The following is a 16,294-nucleotide window of genomic DNA, read 5'->3' as shown; positions in this document are numbered from 1 at the left end:
TATATATAGTACACGCTTTTCCAACTATTGGTGTACGGTAATACCGGATCGTAAATTTCGTATATGAAAGTGGAAACAGTTGTCGATGAGCATCGTGCGCGTTACATACATCGAAGCGAATCTTCCTCTGACCCGAATGCAACTGGTTATTTTCGCTGGATATTTCCAACCGGCAGAATCTAGCTTTCTCGATAGTTTTTGATCCATAGCGCCTAGTGCGCCCCCTCTCCCTCCCTTGCCACCGATCTTGCGACAAACTGTTGCGAAACTTCTCCTCTCGTCGTTTCTGCCTCCCCCTTTCGTGAAAAGCCAACGACAACGCGATTCATCCACGTATTATTCAACCGGTTGGAATACCATTTAACTTCTTCGTATCTTCGTCCCTCTTCCTTCCTTCCTTCGCTCTCTCTTCGCTCCTTCGTTCCCTCCGATAGAGACGAATTGTTTCGACGAGGAGGCGAGGAAGGCTCGCTCGAATATCGAAACCGTACTTGTCTTCGTTTGTCGAGAATTTAAATTAAAAATTGGTAAAAAAAATAATTTTGTCCAGCAATTTTTCTTCCTCCAGGAATTTTTTTTCCTTCGAAGGGGATACGTCTCCCTTCGAATTTAACGATTCGTTACGATTATCTTGGCGAAAGATTTAAATTTAGTGTATAATAATTTAAAATGCTTGATTTCTCTTGATTCTTTCGTATCGTTATATTGCGTTGAATTGTAGATAATATATTGTCAGGTAGTGTTCGATACGTATGCGTTGATACGTACGAATGGTTGGATTTCGACTAGTAGAAAGAAAATATTGTATTTTTTGCAAGCAATCGAGAAAAGAGATACAGTTATTTATAAGGTGTAAAGTTACTCGCTTCGAGGAGAATTCTCTCTTCCTCCCGTTCAATCGTGAATATAACTTTCGAGCATATGTTCGAGAAGAAATTTGTTTTTACACAAAAATGCAGAGAAAATTCCCAAGCATTCGAGATATTCGAACTAACGAAATTTAATTAATCGATACTTCGAGAAGTTCAAACTTGGAAATTTTCCAAGATCAATCGAGAATCAAAAAAACTCATTAAATTAATATATAATACTTCGAATAAACATTCGAAAAATCGTAATTCGATATCGATCCGTTCCCTTCGTTATTAAAAAATCGAATAAGGGGGGAAAAGGGATAAAAATATACGCGCTGATTCTTGTATCGAGGAGGATCAATCTCTCTCGAACGGCGAATGGGCAATGACTACCGATGTATAGCGCGTAGCACTTAAGAACGTTTCGAAGCGCTTATCCAATGTTTATCGTAACGGATAAATATCGTATATAGAAACACACAGTGTTATATATACAAAGTTATCTATCTCTCTCTCTATACGTACATATATATATATATATATATATATCGAAGCGACTCGAGGCGATTCTTTTTCCCCCTCCCCCTCCCCCGTTCTTATTCGAGTATCGATTAATCGTTACCACTTCTCTTCCCCGTCCCATTCGATTGGTTCTTGGGGTGCATGGGGTGCCGGTGACGTACCACTTCCGGTCAAAGTCTTAGATGCAGCTACTTCCTGCGCCGTTGAGAGGATTTATTCGGCGCCCCTTATCCACCGTTTCCTGCTGCTTTCTCGTACCTTTGGCAAATAAATTATCCACGGTGTGTCCACTGTGTGTGCACGGTTACGAAAGTTAGGCAAGGAAAAAGAAAATGGAGAAGGAAAATTCGAAATTTTTTTTTTTTTCTTTCTCTCTTTGTTTATTTTATATTGAGAAATTGTTGAACGAAGAATATGGGAGGAAGGATATGGATGGATATGGTTTCAACGCACGGTGGTGGAGTAATACATACATATACATACACATACGTGGTGGCTGGCCTTGAAGTCAAATCTAACCATTTAACAAACGGAATGAAACGGTTAATATCCGACATCCGGTCACTTTAACACGAACCAGATAATCGTTTAACATCCTGATCCTCCAATTGCTGTTAAAGTTGGCCATTTAATATTGATAAGTGGCATTACGAATATTTGAAGAAACATAAGGATAAGGTTGTTCAACGTCACCCTAAATTCATCAATCTATTTGTGCGATGCACGCGAGCACTTGACACCCTGTGACTCCCTCTTAACTTAAGACCATAATCGTACAAACAATCCAACACTAACCTAAATTGAACTATTTGATACACGAACCGCGTTAGTTGACCATTATCTCTCGATATCAATTTCCTTCGATCGAATCTGACGAGATAAAATGTCTCGACATTCTTTCTAATCGTTTAATATGTAAAATGTAATTTATTTCGAAATAATGTGGGGGAAAAAAAAAAGATACGAATGACATCGTGGAAAAATATTTGAAAGAAATGTAAGATAATCTTGTTATGTATCCCAGGGATATTTAATATTTCGATGCCGATATTTATTTGATTTTGCAAGCAGCTCGAGAAAATTTATGAAAATCACTTTTAAAAGTGGGAATATATTTCTATAAATAAATTACAACGGTCAGAGAATCATCTTAATATTGCCTAAGAAAAGATTGAGGAGATATATCATCATTTTTAAATCCTGTTATATTGATTTAACAGAACGGATTATTATTATAATACGAATAAGCAACACAGATATTCAAAGTTTGTATTTTTACTCATATGATTGGAAAAAATTAGAATAACGACAAATAGAATTCCATAAAAATGTAATTCGGTCCAAAGTTGAGCCGTAATCTTGCCTAATCTGGAACTGCTGATCAAGAAAAGTTTTTTTCTTCCCGGCCGGCGAGAACAACCCTTAGCCCTCGGGTCGAAAACTACGTTTTCCTCCGCCAATATATTTGATTTGCCGAGTTATTAGATTTTCTGGCTGACTTTCGTGGCCCTGCCGGGGTAAACACACTTTTCGAGATATACACATGTTCCACGGTTGTCTATCGAATTTCGCCCTCCCTCTTACCTCGAAGGCTCATCCTAGACCACGATCGATGAAGAAAACTTGGATCCAGGCAATCCGAGACAAGAGGGCGGGGATATTTAATCGTGGATCTCTCTTTTAGTTGGAGCTGTTGATGAGTCTTTTTCTTAGCCCGTTTTATATATATACGAGAATCGAGTTTGCAAGTAAATTTGATTCCGCATCGACATTTTTTTTTTTTTGTTAGATTTAGGTTCCTGTTTCGTGTTTATGTATATAAATTAGTAATTTATATAATATATAATGATGTTATATTATATGAATTAAAAAAGTATCGTATGTCGATTGTTTGATTAGCCTCATTGATTAAGACATTGACCAGTAACTCGAAGATTCTGGGATCGATCCTTAGTTTCCACTAAAAAGTTTTTCCAAGTTTTTCCTCTCAAATTTCTTCATTATCTCGTTTATAATATCCCTATAATATCGAATTATTCACGCAAATATATAATTGATATAATTTCTCTAAGAAAAAGAAAAAACGATCTCTCATAATCGATGAGATTAAAAGGGGGAAAAGAGAAATGATTATTCTCGTCATCTTAAGAGAGAATATATATACAGTTAATCGTGAATCTCTAAATTTAGTTGAAGATTTGTTGTAATGAGTCTTTTCTTGATTCACATTATACATGAGAATCGAATTTGTAAGTAAATTCGATTTCGATATCGAACACTTTGTTAGATTTACTACTTCTTGTTTCAAACAAGTCCCCGGATTCTCTCTATTTTTCGGTTGCTCTCGATCAGTTTCAGTTTTTAATCCTTCGTTTATATCGTTCATTTCCAACTTGCTTGTTTGATTAAAAACCGTACGGGAGAAACTTTGATCCCGTACAGCTGTTCAAGTTTCGGCATTCGGCGAAGGAAACATTATTATTCTAAGGTAAAACAATCTTGTGGAAATTATCATCTACCCTCGAGTCGAGAATAGAAACAAATGCCTCTTTGCTTTTTCTCAATCTTTCGAAATATCAAACAAACATTTTCACGAATAATTAACCTAGAAAAAATCTGTGTACGGATTTAAATAAATCCGGTTTAGGAGATCAAAAAAGAGTTTGGATAACTCTTTCAGGATTATTAGAGCGATTTAGGCCCTCAAAGGGTTAAGTCGAAATCGAAATTCGCAAAAAGCAAAAAATCCACCGTGTATGAATAAATCGAGAAATGTCAAAGGATGATCGGGTATCGGTTGGCACTCGTGCCGCGGATTTTCCATTGGCCTCATACGTCAACCGTTAATCGATGTCTCGTTAAGCGATTTTAAATTACCATTAGAAAGCGCATCTATCTGGAGGGCTGCGTGAGGCTTGGAAGCGTGGCACGCTCTCCTCGGGTATCATCGACCTCCCCGCTATGGAATCCACGTGTGGAGAGAGGGATTTGAATTGCGATATTTACGAGGCTGACGAACACCAGCCGACCCCAACGGCCATCTTCGTGTTGCATCTCGACAAGGAATGCGTCATGATCTCGTATACGATTGCGATTAAGTACAATGTTCGACTGTCGCGGGAGGATCGTAAAAGACTGCATCTCGGTGGCCTCCTCTGTCGGCTTCTGGATTCATCATTCGTTCCTGCTCCTCTTTCTCTGTATCTCTGTGGAACGAGAATACGTTATGGTAATAGGCTTAAGCAAGCGAATTCCGCAAACTGTTGGAATATTTTTGTTCATATTCATCGGGATTCTATTGAGAGTATCGGCTAAAATTACGCCACGGTGTTACGTACACCGAACCGTGACCTCATCGAACCATATATACGTACCAGGTATATTTTGAGATTTGGTAGAGGGAAGAAACGATTATCCAATGCTAAACTGAACCAAAGTGGGTGCACAAGGAATCTGTGCAACAAATTATTTTTAGGGCGGAAGTAAATGAGAGTGGAGAGACGAATTCCAAGATGTTGGGTCAGGTTGGATTCGATTCTTCGTATTTGTTCTATTACGATGAATTTTTTAAATGGAAACAAAAGGAAATATGGAAGTATATCTCTGTAATAGTTTTCAATTATTTTTAATTTATGCAAGTAATAGGAAAAGAGCGTTAAAAATGTTAGATACATTCTTACGTATCGGTTCCTTTATGACGAGTGCTTTAATGGAAACAGTGTGGATGTAGAAATCTTTTCGGAATCTTTCTAACATTTTTTAAATTAATTTTACTGCGGAAAGAATGGAGGAATTGGAAATGTTAGATCTTTGTACATATCCGATTATTTACGTGAGTGTTAAACTAGAAGTGTATCAGGAATCTTTGTAACAATTTTTATTTATTTTTGGTACAGAAGAAGAGCGTTGAAAATGTTAAATAAAGCTTCGTACATTCAATATGGTTTCTTTCATAAAATTAAACTTTCAAAGTAGTCCAAGAAAATCACATCAAGAATCTCTGTAACAATCTCTGTTCATTTTTTAGAAATAATATAATAATAAATACAGCGTGGAAAACGTTTGATTAGGTTCAAAATCCAAACTTTCTATGCCCGATCCGCCATATTGATTCTTATTTTCGAAGAAAAAAAGAAGTAAAAAAATATGGAGTCGTAGCAGGTCGAGCGAGATGACAGGAAACGTAACCGTGAAAATGGCACGCAATACGATAATAAATGCTAAATGTATAAGACTAGGGAGGATCATGGCTATGTGTGCGCGCAAGCTCACGGTGACGGTATAATAAATTATTCGGTCGCGTTCACCTTGGCATGTAACGGCGTTCTAATGCATATTGGAACAGCTTTATCGTGGGTGTGTGCACGCGCGCCTCGAATACGGTTAAGATGTTTCTCCCGTGATGCAGTCGATCCACTTATCCGCGCGAAGTTGCGCTCGCGCGCGCGCGAATTTCACCTGGAACATTATCGTTTCTGTTTTTAGACGTTTCGAGTACAGAAATGTATGAACATGTATGATTTTTGCAATCCTTGCGCTTTTGGCTTTTCGTTTTCGTTTGTTTTTCGCAATCCTAAAAAAACTGAGAGTCTCGTCACTTTATTACGTAATTTTTATTTCTCTCTTGATAAGTTGATCGGATTTTAGATGATTAGGATATTCTTGAAAGTTGTTCTCGAAAGTTAAAATTGGTTCTTCGATCGTTGTTTCCGATTTGAATTGAGTAATGTAAGTATATGGACAACGTAACTTGTACAATAACTTGTAAAGTTCGTATGTTTATTTAAATAGCACGGTACGCAAATAAGCCACTCGTAAGTAACCCCTTGAGCTCGGAAAAAGAATTTATTTAAGGATGGATGTTTCCAGTGGAGATATTGTACAATCTTGAGCAGTGCCGGTTCAAATTAGAAGTTGCGTTACGACGAAAAGATCTGGTTCATTGGATTACATCAAATACGTGTCATCGGATAATTTGTATATACACAATTATCGAAAAATTATCTCACGTAAAAGTATATAAATTTTTGACTTGATTTTTTAAACATTCGATTCGAAATAAATAATTTCGTGTCGAATCGAGTCGAATTTGAAGCCTACGAGGCTTGGATGATTTAAGGTTAAGTTAGATTTTCCTTTACAGGGGAGTAATCGTAGAAATGGATTTAGCTTGGATCGGTGAAAAGTGATGATTACACGCGTGGTTGAGCACGCAAAACGTTCCTTTGTGCGAACTCCATCATTCCTCATCGCCGCTTCCGCTTGCCACGAGTGTTTGTCGCTCAGCCATTCCGAGGCCGTTATCTGATCAAGATTTCCACTTCCGTGTTCTTTATCTAGATTACGTAAATCTCGTTATTCGAGTGTAATTCCTTCCAAACTTGTAACCAGGGAGATTCACTAATTGAAGCCTTGCTTAACTCGCTACCGTAGCTAATTCTAGATAACCGTGGTTAATCGTTAATTTTTTCTAGAAAATTATTAAAAAAAGGAAAAACATTTTTTTTGGCATAATTTATGTCTGCTAATTGCGAATAATTGCGCGAGTCTCGAGTTTCCTAGAGCTATGAAAAAAATAAAGAGTTAGGGATATTTTTCAGGTATCTATAATCCTAGGTATCCCTAGAAATTTTACACTCTAATTTAAAAATTTTCAGAAAGGGAAAAAGGAAAAATCACTAGACACATCTTTTTCAAGTTCTTAGCTATTCTAGGTAACCCTAGAAAGTAACTTTTCGTGTATTTTACTATGAAATATCGACAAAGGGGAAGGGAAAGGTGACTATATGTGGGATACTTCTTTCAGCTCAATATCTCGATAATGAACATTTTGATTCGCGTTTTATGCATAATTCGCGGCAATGTACGGGTCGTTGGAAACGTTTCAAGGGCCGTGTGCAATCCTGAGAAGAGCAAATGTTCGTCACGCGAGACGAGCGAGGAGAAGGAGGAGGAGGAGTAGGTGTTACGTTCTTCCGTTCTGGCAGGACGAGATTAGAGTTCACGGCGATTCGAGTGCATAATGGTCGTGCACTCGGTCTCGACCAAGTACAAAGGTCGACCGAATTTCTCAGATTTAACGCGTTTATCCTAGCTTCAACCCTGTTCTACACCTCCTACTCGTCCACCTCGCTTCTTCTTTCTCCTTCTCCTACGCTTCTACGGTACTCCTCGCCACCATTCTTTCTTCAATATTTTATTAAGCTCTTACGAAGATGAAGCTCGCGAAAATGCACGGTTTAATCGCGTTAAGTGAATTTTAGAAATTTTCAGTGGTGGCGGTCGAGGATACCCCCTCCCAAATCCTCCACGACTACTCCCCTCGTTGACATTCTATTATCGACGATTTTTGTTCGACGAATCTAATAGATCCAATTGGCGATAAGATTCTCTCTCAATTCGTTATATTTCAGATTTCTCGCGTGATGAAGATATATGTAATATTTAAACGTATATGTGTAACGTCGATATATGTATATAACAAAGATGTATATGAGAAATAAAAGATTACGATTCATGGAAGCTGTATAGCTAAGGTAACTAAGAAAAGAATTTTATTTACATTTCGATGTAATTTATTATATGTAGATCGTTGATATAATACGTTGAGATGATATGTTTCGTTTGATTACAGTATCGTGTCGTCATCCATTGATAAATGATATCTCGTGTATTTCCATACACGAAAATACCTAATCTCGGTGTATATTCGATTCAATCTCAATTTGTTGTTATTTATGATAGTAGGTTTTACTTTCCTTTTAACAAATGGAAACGATCTTCGATTATTTAACTTTGTATCAGATATATTAGTTATTTGCATCTCGATATCTCGAGCAAAAAATGAAAGAGGTTAATTATCTGTTAAGAGTTGTTGCAAGTTTGCAACAAATGATCGTTCCGCGAAACGAAGATGATGCGTTATCGATATTCGTCGTTTTAAATTTAATTTTTCTTATTTTTAAAACAATATAATAATTTGCGAGAATGAGGTAGAAAAAAGTTTTTAAAGATGTCAGTCGAAATGTTCTTCTCGTTCAAATTTCCCTTATCAAAAATTCATTTAGTTAACTCTTCGTGTTTTCATGTTTTAAAAAAAGCATTTTCAGATAATGAACGATTTCTTCTCAGGTTAACAGTATATCCATATTTCTCTCTCTCTCTTTCTTTCTCTTAAACCAGAAAATTAATTGAAAATAAAATCTGAGAATTTGTACAAAACCGTATTTTCATTCATTGCATATTATTCCAGTAAATATGTAAATATTATAGAATATATATTCTTTTTAAAATTATTTCGAAAAGAAAATATGAAAATATAGGATTGCATGTTAAAAAATGTACTGTAATTATGTAAAAAATTTACATAAATATATTCATAAATATTTTTGTCAATAATTATGATTATAATAACTTTTTTCATACATATAACACTTCGTTAATGTACCTTAAAAGTTTGATAACAATGTTTCTTATTTGTTTCAATATAAAAGAAACAAAGCTATTTTATTCCTATTTGTATTCTCTCAAAGAATTTATTTTGTACCACTGTTCGTGCATTGTCAATTATTGATAAATGATCTTTGAATTAGATGCTTCTCGTGCGATAATTGCTATTATGTTAACATACTTATATTCCTATATATAAATGAACATCATCGTTTCTGATCAATGGGACGATTATTAGTTATATTATACCATTGTAATGCCAAGGTTTCTTCAATATCAATATAATGATGATAAAATTATTATATAAAATAAACCATTTATGCATCGAGTCCTTTTTAAACATGATTTTCTTCATCAATCAATATGAAAAATTGAATCAAATTTGCAAATTTAAAAAAAAAAACACTGAGTTAGTTAAAAATTTAAATCAATTTGTTAGGAAATTATATTATTGCAACATATGTTATAAGTGATTTTTATCTTTTTAAATAAGAATAAGAACGAAATATAAAAATACCAAATTGGATAAATCATTAGCGTGTTTGTTTTTCACGCGCGTGGCTCAGGATCGAATCTCGGTTATCCTCCAGAAATTTTTTCATCCATTTTTTCTCGTTTCCTCTCACTTTGTTCTCTATATCGATCGATTTTGATCTCAAATATTTATCGTCGATTGTTTAACAATGTTTCGTTGTGAATTATTCATTCTGTACTCGGTGTGGTCAAGAAATCGTACGTGAATAATAATTGCCTGTGAAACGCACATCTCGCCGCCACACACATTAGTTTTCTGATGGACGTAGAAAAAAAAATATCTCTAGATAGGAGGAATGCCTTGTTAAAACTCTCATTAACATAGCCAACTTCGCGATTAGCACAACAATATAAAGTGGTTGTCAATAGATCCCCTTCTCGATAAAACGAAACGATAAAAGTGACATCAGAGTGCTTCTGGTATTCGAGATAAAAGGATCGATGATGATGGTGATTTATTGATAATTTCGAAAGAATTTCACGCGAGACGATCGCGAAGCGTGACGAAGCTCAATGAAAGTGACCCCCAGGGGGCAATCAGAGCAGCGGTAAAACCAGTTCCTTCTGTTTGCCTTTTACTGTGGCTACTTGTTGACACCAATTGGACGGATTTGAATAAATCTGATTGTTGTTCTCGCCAAGAGTTTCTTCTGTGCTTTCGTCATACTATCAAATATAATTGTAATAGAATGCAAAAACTTAACGCGAAATCTTATCGATAGTAATTGTAATTCGTCTCCAACGATCCAAACATGTTACAACCGCATGGAATCTGGAATGCAAAACTATTTGACTTGGTCATTCCGCAGCTGAAACGAATCAAAAGATCGAAATGGGGTTCTAAATATCCCATAACTTGCTTATAACATTTATATAACATAACGTTCGATGTCTCTCCCTTTTTAGACATTCGTCGAATCATTATTGTCCAATTTGTACTTCAAATCCGTGGAACCTCGTTGTGCACGCACAACAGCGACTTCGCAGTGGTAAAGAACGATCCTTAGAGCGCATGCGCGAGAAAGGTTAATTGGAGTGGTAGAAAAAGGCGCGACCGGATCAAACGAACCTTCTGGCCGTGCTGATAAATAATTAAAGAGGTCTGGTTCTCTCGGTTTCCTCGTGCACTGGGTACGAAAGGAATGGAGCCGCGTGGAGGAACACCCACGATACGCGGTAATTAAAACGCCACTCTGCTCGGTTGATCTCATCATGGCCGTGGGTGTCGAGCATTCGAACCAACGGAAAGAATTAGCGGTCCGCTGATGTCACCGCGTGATACGGAACGAAGAAAAAAACAAAAAAAAAAAAAAAAGAAGAAAAAGAACAGAATGAACCACTGTTATAATTAGAGGCGCTTCTTGAAAAAGCTAAACGGCCGGTGACAAAGGAGGCTGTTGGACAATGTTGTGCGGAACTGTGTATTGCGTGTAATACGCGCAAGCGAGATTCCACAACGTGTTTATCTTAAATTTGTTTAATTGTTATATCTTCTCGTGTGCAAAAGCTTTCAGGTTCGCCCAAAAAAAGAAAGTTTCTTGAGTTTTCGATATATCATCATCAGATATCGACTTAAATTTATCTTGTTGCGCAATCTGCCAACGCATCAGAGATTTCCAAACTAGTGGAATTTCTCAATCTTCTGGTTAGATTTCTGGTATCTCTATATATCAAATCACCTTATACGGCCAGAGCCAAGTTCTCTTGCGTTTCGAGCATGGTTCACTGCCGCCGATAAATCACTCGTGACAATTCGGACCCACGTTGGTTGTATAAATTTTTATACGTTTCATTGAATTTCCATTCACACCCACACTACTCTTCGTAGATGGTGATCTAGGAAGGTAGGAAATCGTGAGGAACGATAAGAATTTATATTACCATCTTACTTAAATAATTAGTATGAAGATGTAAAACTTCCTGTTTTACCCAACTGTCAAAACACATCAATTATCTTTGTATTTATTAACATTGATTAATCGAGTCTAAGTCGATTCACTATTTAGCATAATCGAGAATATTCCACCAACGCTCGACAGAATCTTCAGACTATGGGTACTAATAATAATCACGTACGTGGGTTTGATACATTTCACGAAAAAGAGAGGCTTTCGCCTGGATACTCATTTAGACATTGACACAAAAACCCACATGACGAAAAGTGAGGTCAGCCAGTGTCTTGGCCGGATACATAATAATGTCGCCGCTAACAAAATGGCGACGAATCATTTCCAAGGAAACTCGTGGCTTGATGAACAATTAGCCTACAATGTGCGCTACTTGAATGTCGCGCTTCGATTATGTTACGAGAACTTAAATTGACTCGTTGCGTCATTGTCGTAAAGATGTTTGTATCACGTTTCTTGAAAATAAAAAAATTCTGAAGAAATTTCGTAAATGCCTCCAATTTAACTTTTAATAACTTTTAATAATAGATCCTTTACGTTAATATTGTATTACAGTTATGATGTTCCATTATATGAATTGAAAAAGTATTGTATATCGATTGTCTGATTAGCTCCATTGATTAAGACATTGACCAGTAACTCGAAGATTCTGGGATCGATCCCTAGTTTCCACGAAAAAGTTTTTTCAAGTTTTTTCTCTCAAATTTCTTCGTTATCCCATCGTAATATCCCTATAATATCGAATTATCACGCAAATTGTGTAATTAATATAATTTTTCTAAGAGAAAGAAAAATGATTTCACAATCGATGAACAGACCAGAAAGAGATGTTAATTCTCGTCATCTCGATGACGAGATCCAAATACCTGTGTGATATTAATTACTATAATAATCGATGGCACACAATATTTTCTCTGCAATTTTCTTCTCTGACATCGAATAAATTCCTTCGATCCTCTTCTGATCGAACATAAAAGATCGAGATCTCGCCGAGCGGAAAAGGGGAGTGATGTCACCGCGTTTTCCGCGATATACCACCGATATCGTGCTCGATGAACTCATCGTGTGCAACGCACGACTGGTGACATAACTGGCGATGCATGTGCACAGCATCAATGAGTTCCCTTTAACGTGACTCGATCGTGTCATATATTCGTAAAGAAGAATTATTGTTATGTATATTGGTAAAAGAAAAGATAAAAAAACCGGAGAAAGAAGAGAAAGACCCTCTTCGCTTCTGAGTGTACGTCGTTGATATGTTCATTCGTGCATATGATTGAGGTTATGCGACGTGTGGTAATTAACCGTGCATTGTCAACCGATTGAAAAGGCAATAGGAGCGTCCGTCCAGGTGGCTCGTGCCGCCAATTACGCGCGAATTTTGTATGCAGAAATGTCGTATGCGAAAATCGTTCGGCTGAATCGATCCATGAATTATGCATTGACAATCAAAGAAAACAAATGGATTTGACAAACGAAAGAATTGTTTCGAATGTATTTTTCAAAAGTGTATTTTTATACACTTTGTTTAATTGAAAATTAAATTGTTTATCGATCCTTAAATCCAGAAATTATATCTGCTTAAGATAATATAAAAATATTTATATCTGCTTAAGACACATTCATTGTCGACTTTCTAAACATGTTCGACCATTAACTTGATTCGGCCATTAACGTGATTCGACCAGTCAAATGTGTTATCAAGTTCTAGGATACTGCAGCAATTATTTCCATGAAAATTCAACTTCATAGCTTATCTATTATATTTAAAATAGCAAGAGATAAGTTTCTCAATGCGAAATAAAAGTTGATGCAATTTTGGTTGAATGGCATCGAACGAACACGAGATTAAAAATAGTTATTATGGATAACTGTAATTCGAAAGATAACTGTCAACGAGAGAATCGGATTATGAGAGATACGAATATATATACGAATTGGGGAATTTATAGACAATTTGCAAGACGTATATGTATGTGTGTGTGTGAGAGAAAGAGAGAGAACATTGTCAAACAAAATCTGGCTTTCGAAAGTCTGCTCGTCGAAGCTATGTTGGGATTTCGAACGGTGTCTAAAAATGTGCCGGTGGAAGGCATCCTCTCGGCGTATCAGCTGCGGATGCAGTAAAATATGATTCCTTCCCACCGGCTAGAAGACTTGCATAGCCGAGAATTTCTCGTTTGATAAAGAGATATCTTCCGTACGAAACTTCTTTCAATTCGAAATACGAATATTTCTACGAAGGCATCTTTTACCATTCTTGCCACCTTTAAGAAGTAGAATTACCAAAAAAAAATATTTCGTAAAAAAACGTAATTCAAAAATAATCTGATCTGTCAATAAATTTATCTATTTAATTTTACGAAATCGAAACATTTAAAATTAAACGAAACGATTTTACGTCTCTTCTTTCAAAATTATCCTAGAAAATGTGTTAAATTTTCGAGTATCTTTAACTGTTACTTCATCACTTATCGCCATTGTCATATGGATCAGAGAATTTGATCCATGCACACCGCGGAATGATTGATCTTCACCCTTCTCTCCTCTTCGAAAAAAGAAGAAAAGATATCCTAACCAGGAAAAAAAGGAAGAATTTTTGACAGAGGATGAACGAGCGTTTACTAGAATAGAGACAAAAAAAAATAGAATTGTGGGAATAGGATGAAAAGTTGAGGCGGAGGGGAGGGATATAGGATAGGACAGGGGATGTGCGATCGACAGAGAAGAAGGGGACGCTCGGTTGAATTCTAATTGTGTCTGGCGAGAACAAACCGCACGTCAGTTAACGAACGAAAACGCGTCGCGTGGAGAAAAAGTGAGTGAGTGAGATGGGGGGAGGAAGAGATAGATAAAGAGAGAGAGAGAGAGAGAGAGGATGGCAATGACTGCATATGCTCGGCGGACAAACGATAGCGTGACCTGTTATGAAATAACGATCCGGTCGGCCGCTGTCCACCCACGCGTGACACGTATCCGCGGCTCGAGCATTTATTTATCGACAATTCGTTTTACCTGGACGTTATTTACGACACTCGAGGGCGGAAAGAGGCTGGGTGCCGCGTACGGTTATCGTTGACCGTTGTCGAAATCGGTGCCCTCCACTCGTCGCGTCGACTAACCTATCCATTCGTCGAGACTCCCTTTGTCGCGGCAAATTTTTCTGCTTGGCGATCGGCCGATTGATCGATCCTGCCGATCGTTTCGTGACTGCTGCTGATAGCCTCGAATAGAAACGGATATGGTTGGGTTAGGTTAGAATATTTCGAAGAATATTCTTCTTTTGGAAAGGAGGGCAGGTTATTGGATCGTTTCTTTAGAGAGAGAGAGAGAGAAAAGATTTGTTCTTATTTAGCGGTGTAAAGGTTTAAATATAGCAGAAGGATTTTTTAAAGAAATGGTTTATACAAGAGAGAATTTAGGTTAGGAAATGTTTTGAATATTGTTGAAAGGAAAGAAGAAGTTAGGTTAGGATTTTTGACATCTTTTGTTCGAGATGATAAATAATTAATATCTTTTTTATATGAATTATTTTAATTTGAGTTTGAGTTATATATTTAAATTATTCGTGATGGAAATGGAATGGTTAGACTTTCGAAGAATATTCGTCTTTTGGAAAAGAAGGACAGGTTATTGGATCGTTTTTTTAGAGAGAGAGAGGAAAAAAGATTTGTTCTTATTTAACGATGTGAAGTTTAAATGTGGCAGAAGGATTTTTTGAAGAAATGGTTTATATAAGGGAAGAGAATATTCAGGTTAGGAACTGTTTTGAATATTTTAAAGGGAAAAAGTTAGGTTAGGATTTCTGAAATCTTTCGTTCGAGATGACTAAATTTACGATTTCTTTAATATGCTTTTTATATGCATACGAATAGTCATGTTTGAGTTGTACATTTAAATTATCTCTTTCGAAGAAAGAAAATGAAAGGATAAATGATTTAAGATAAGAATAATAATCTGTTTTATAAACTATTTTCACGTATAATGTCGATTAACTAAAGGGGAGCAATTAGGCAGTTTGACAATTACAGTTTTTCAACCTAACCTGAAAATTCTGAGTGCATATCTTTATTAATCCAAGCAACGCTTCGTCCCTAGTCGTCCCATGGGGATGCGCGAAACTGTTGCCTCGATTCCTGTCGCGATTTTTCGCGTCCCTCTCAATTTGCCAACCTCTCCATTGATTGAACGCAAGCCACGGGGCCCGTTTACAAGCGGCACGATTCCGCAGGGAGAACAGAATAGTCCGTTGTAGTCGGTTTGTAGAAATCTGCGATTATATTGCGGAGATAAGGCGGTGAGATGATGAAGAAATACCTCGTTCAAACGCCTTCTTTTATTCGATTGATTAATCATCGAAAAATACGTAATAATTTGTCAATAATTCGTGTTTTAATATATATATATACAATGGAACTCGTTCGAACATTATTTTAATTCGTTTAACTCTGAGAATTCTGGTTTCCACGTACATAAAAAATAATAATTTTTCTCAATTTTTAATACAATTTTTGAATTCTTAAAGTTTTTTTTTACAGAATAAGAGTAGCAGTAAATTATAAATATTTTAATTTAACATTTTTCTCTGTTTATTAGTTATTATATTTAAAGACACAAAAATTCATTTTATCTTTTTAAAATTTTATCATCTCTGATAAAAAGGAAATTTACCCCTCCATATACAATTCCACTGTGCCCTAAAATCATCGTTTCATTAAAAAAAGAAAAGAATACAAAGTCGTTCGTTAACATTTGATGGAACAAAAATTATTCGAATTTCATGAGCCATATATAATTCTATCAAATAATATATTTTAACTCTTACGTATTTTAACGTTACATAGATAAAGAAATTCTTGTTTCAAAAGAAAGTTTGTTTCAAACTATTACATCCAAGTTCCTTCAACTTGTGATTTTCGAAATAATAAAAGATTCGACGATCGAAAGATTCGACTCGCGAAGATCCCCCTCTCGAAGAATTTTTTCTCTTCGCTTGGAACAGCCGTTTTTCGAGAAGGCCGCGAGCAA

The 16,294-nt window shown here is 36.3% G+C and overlaps 1 protein-coding gene and 1 long non-coding RNA gene across 2 annotated transcripts in view; one reads left to right on the top strand and one right to left on the bottom strand.

The window, feature by feature from the left end:
- Positions 1-16,294, top strand: part of LOC102672430 (basement membrane-specific heparan sulfate proteoglycan core protein-like) — a 162,749-nt gene that overhangs the window by 85,511 nt on the left and 60,944 nt on the right. The window lies entirely within an intron of this gene.
- Positions 877-16,294, bottom strand: part of LOC116184981 — a 20,025-nt gene continuing 4,607 nt past the window's right edge. The window contains exons 2-3 of the long non-coding RNA XR_004149669.1: positions 7,707-7,709; positions 877-887 (exon numbers count right to left, since the gene is read on the bottom strand). This is a non-coding gene — a long non-coding RNA (uncharacterized LOC116184981). The remainder of the gene's footprint in view (positions 888-7,706; positions 7,710-16,294) is intronic.

The sequence above is a fragment of the Apis dorsata genome, unplaced genomic scaffold, assembly GCF_000469605.1.
Source record: "Apis dorsata unplaced genomic scaffold, Apis dorsata 1.3 scaffold_5, whole genome shotgun sequence".
In the NCBI taxonomy this organism is placed as follows: domain Eukaryota; kingdom Metazoa; phylum Arthropoda; class Insecta; order Hymenoptera; family Apidae; genus Apis; species Apis dorsata.
This window is presented reverse-complemented; position numbering and strand designations above follow the sequence as displayed.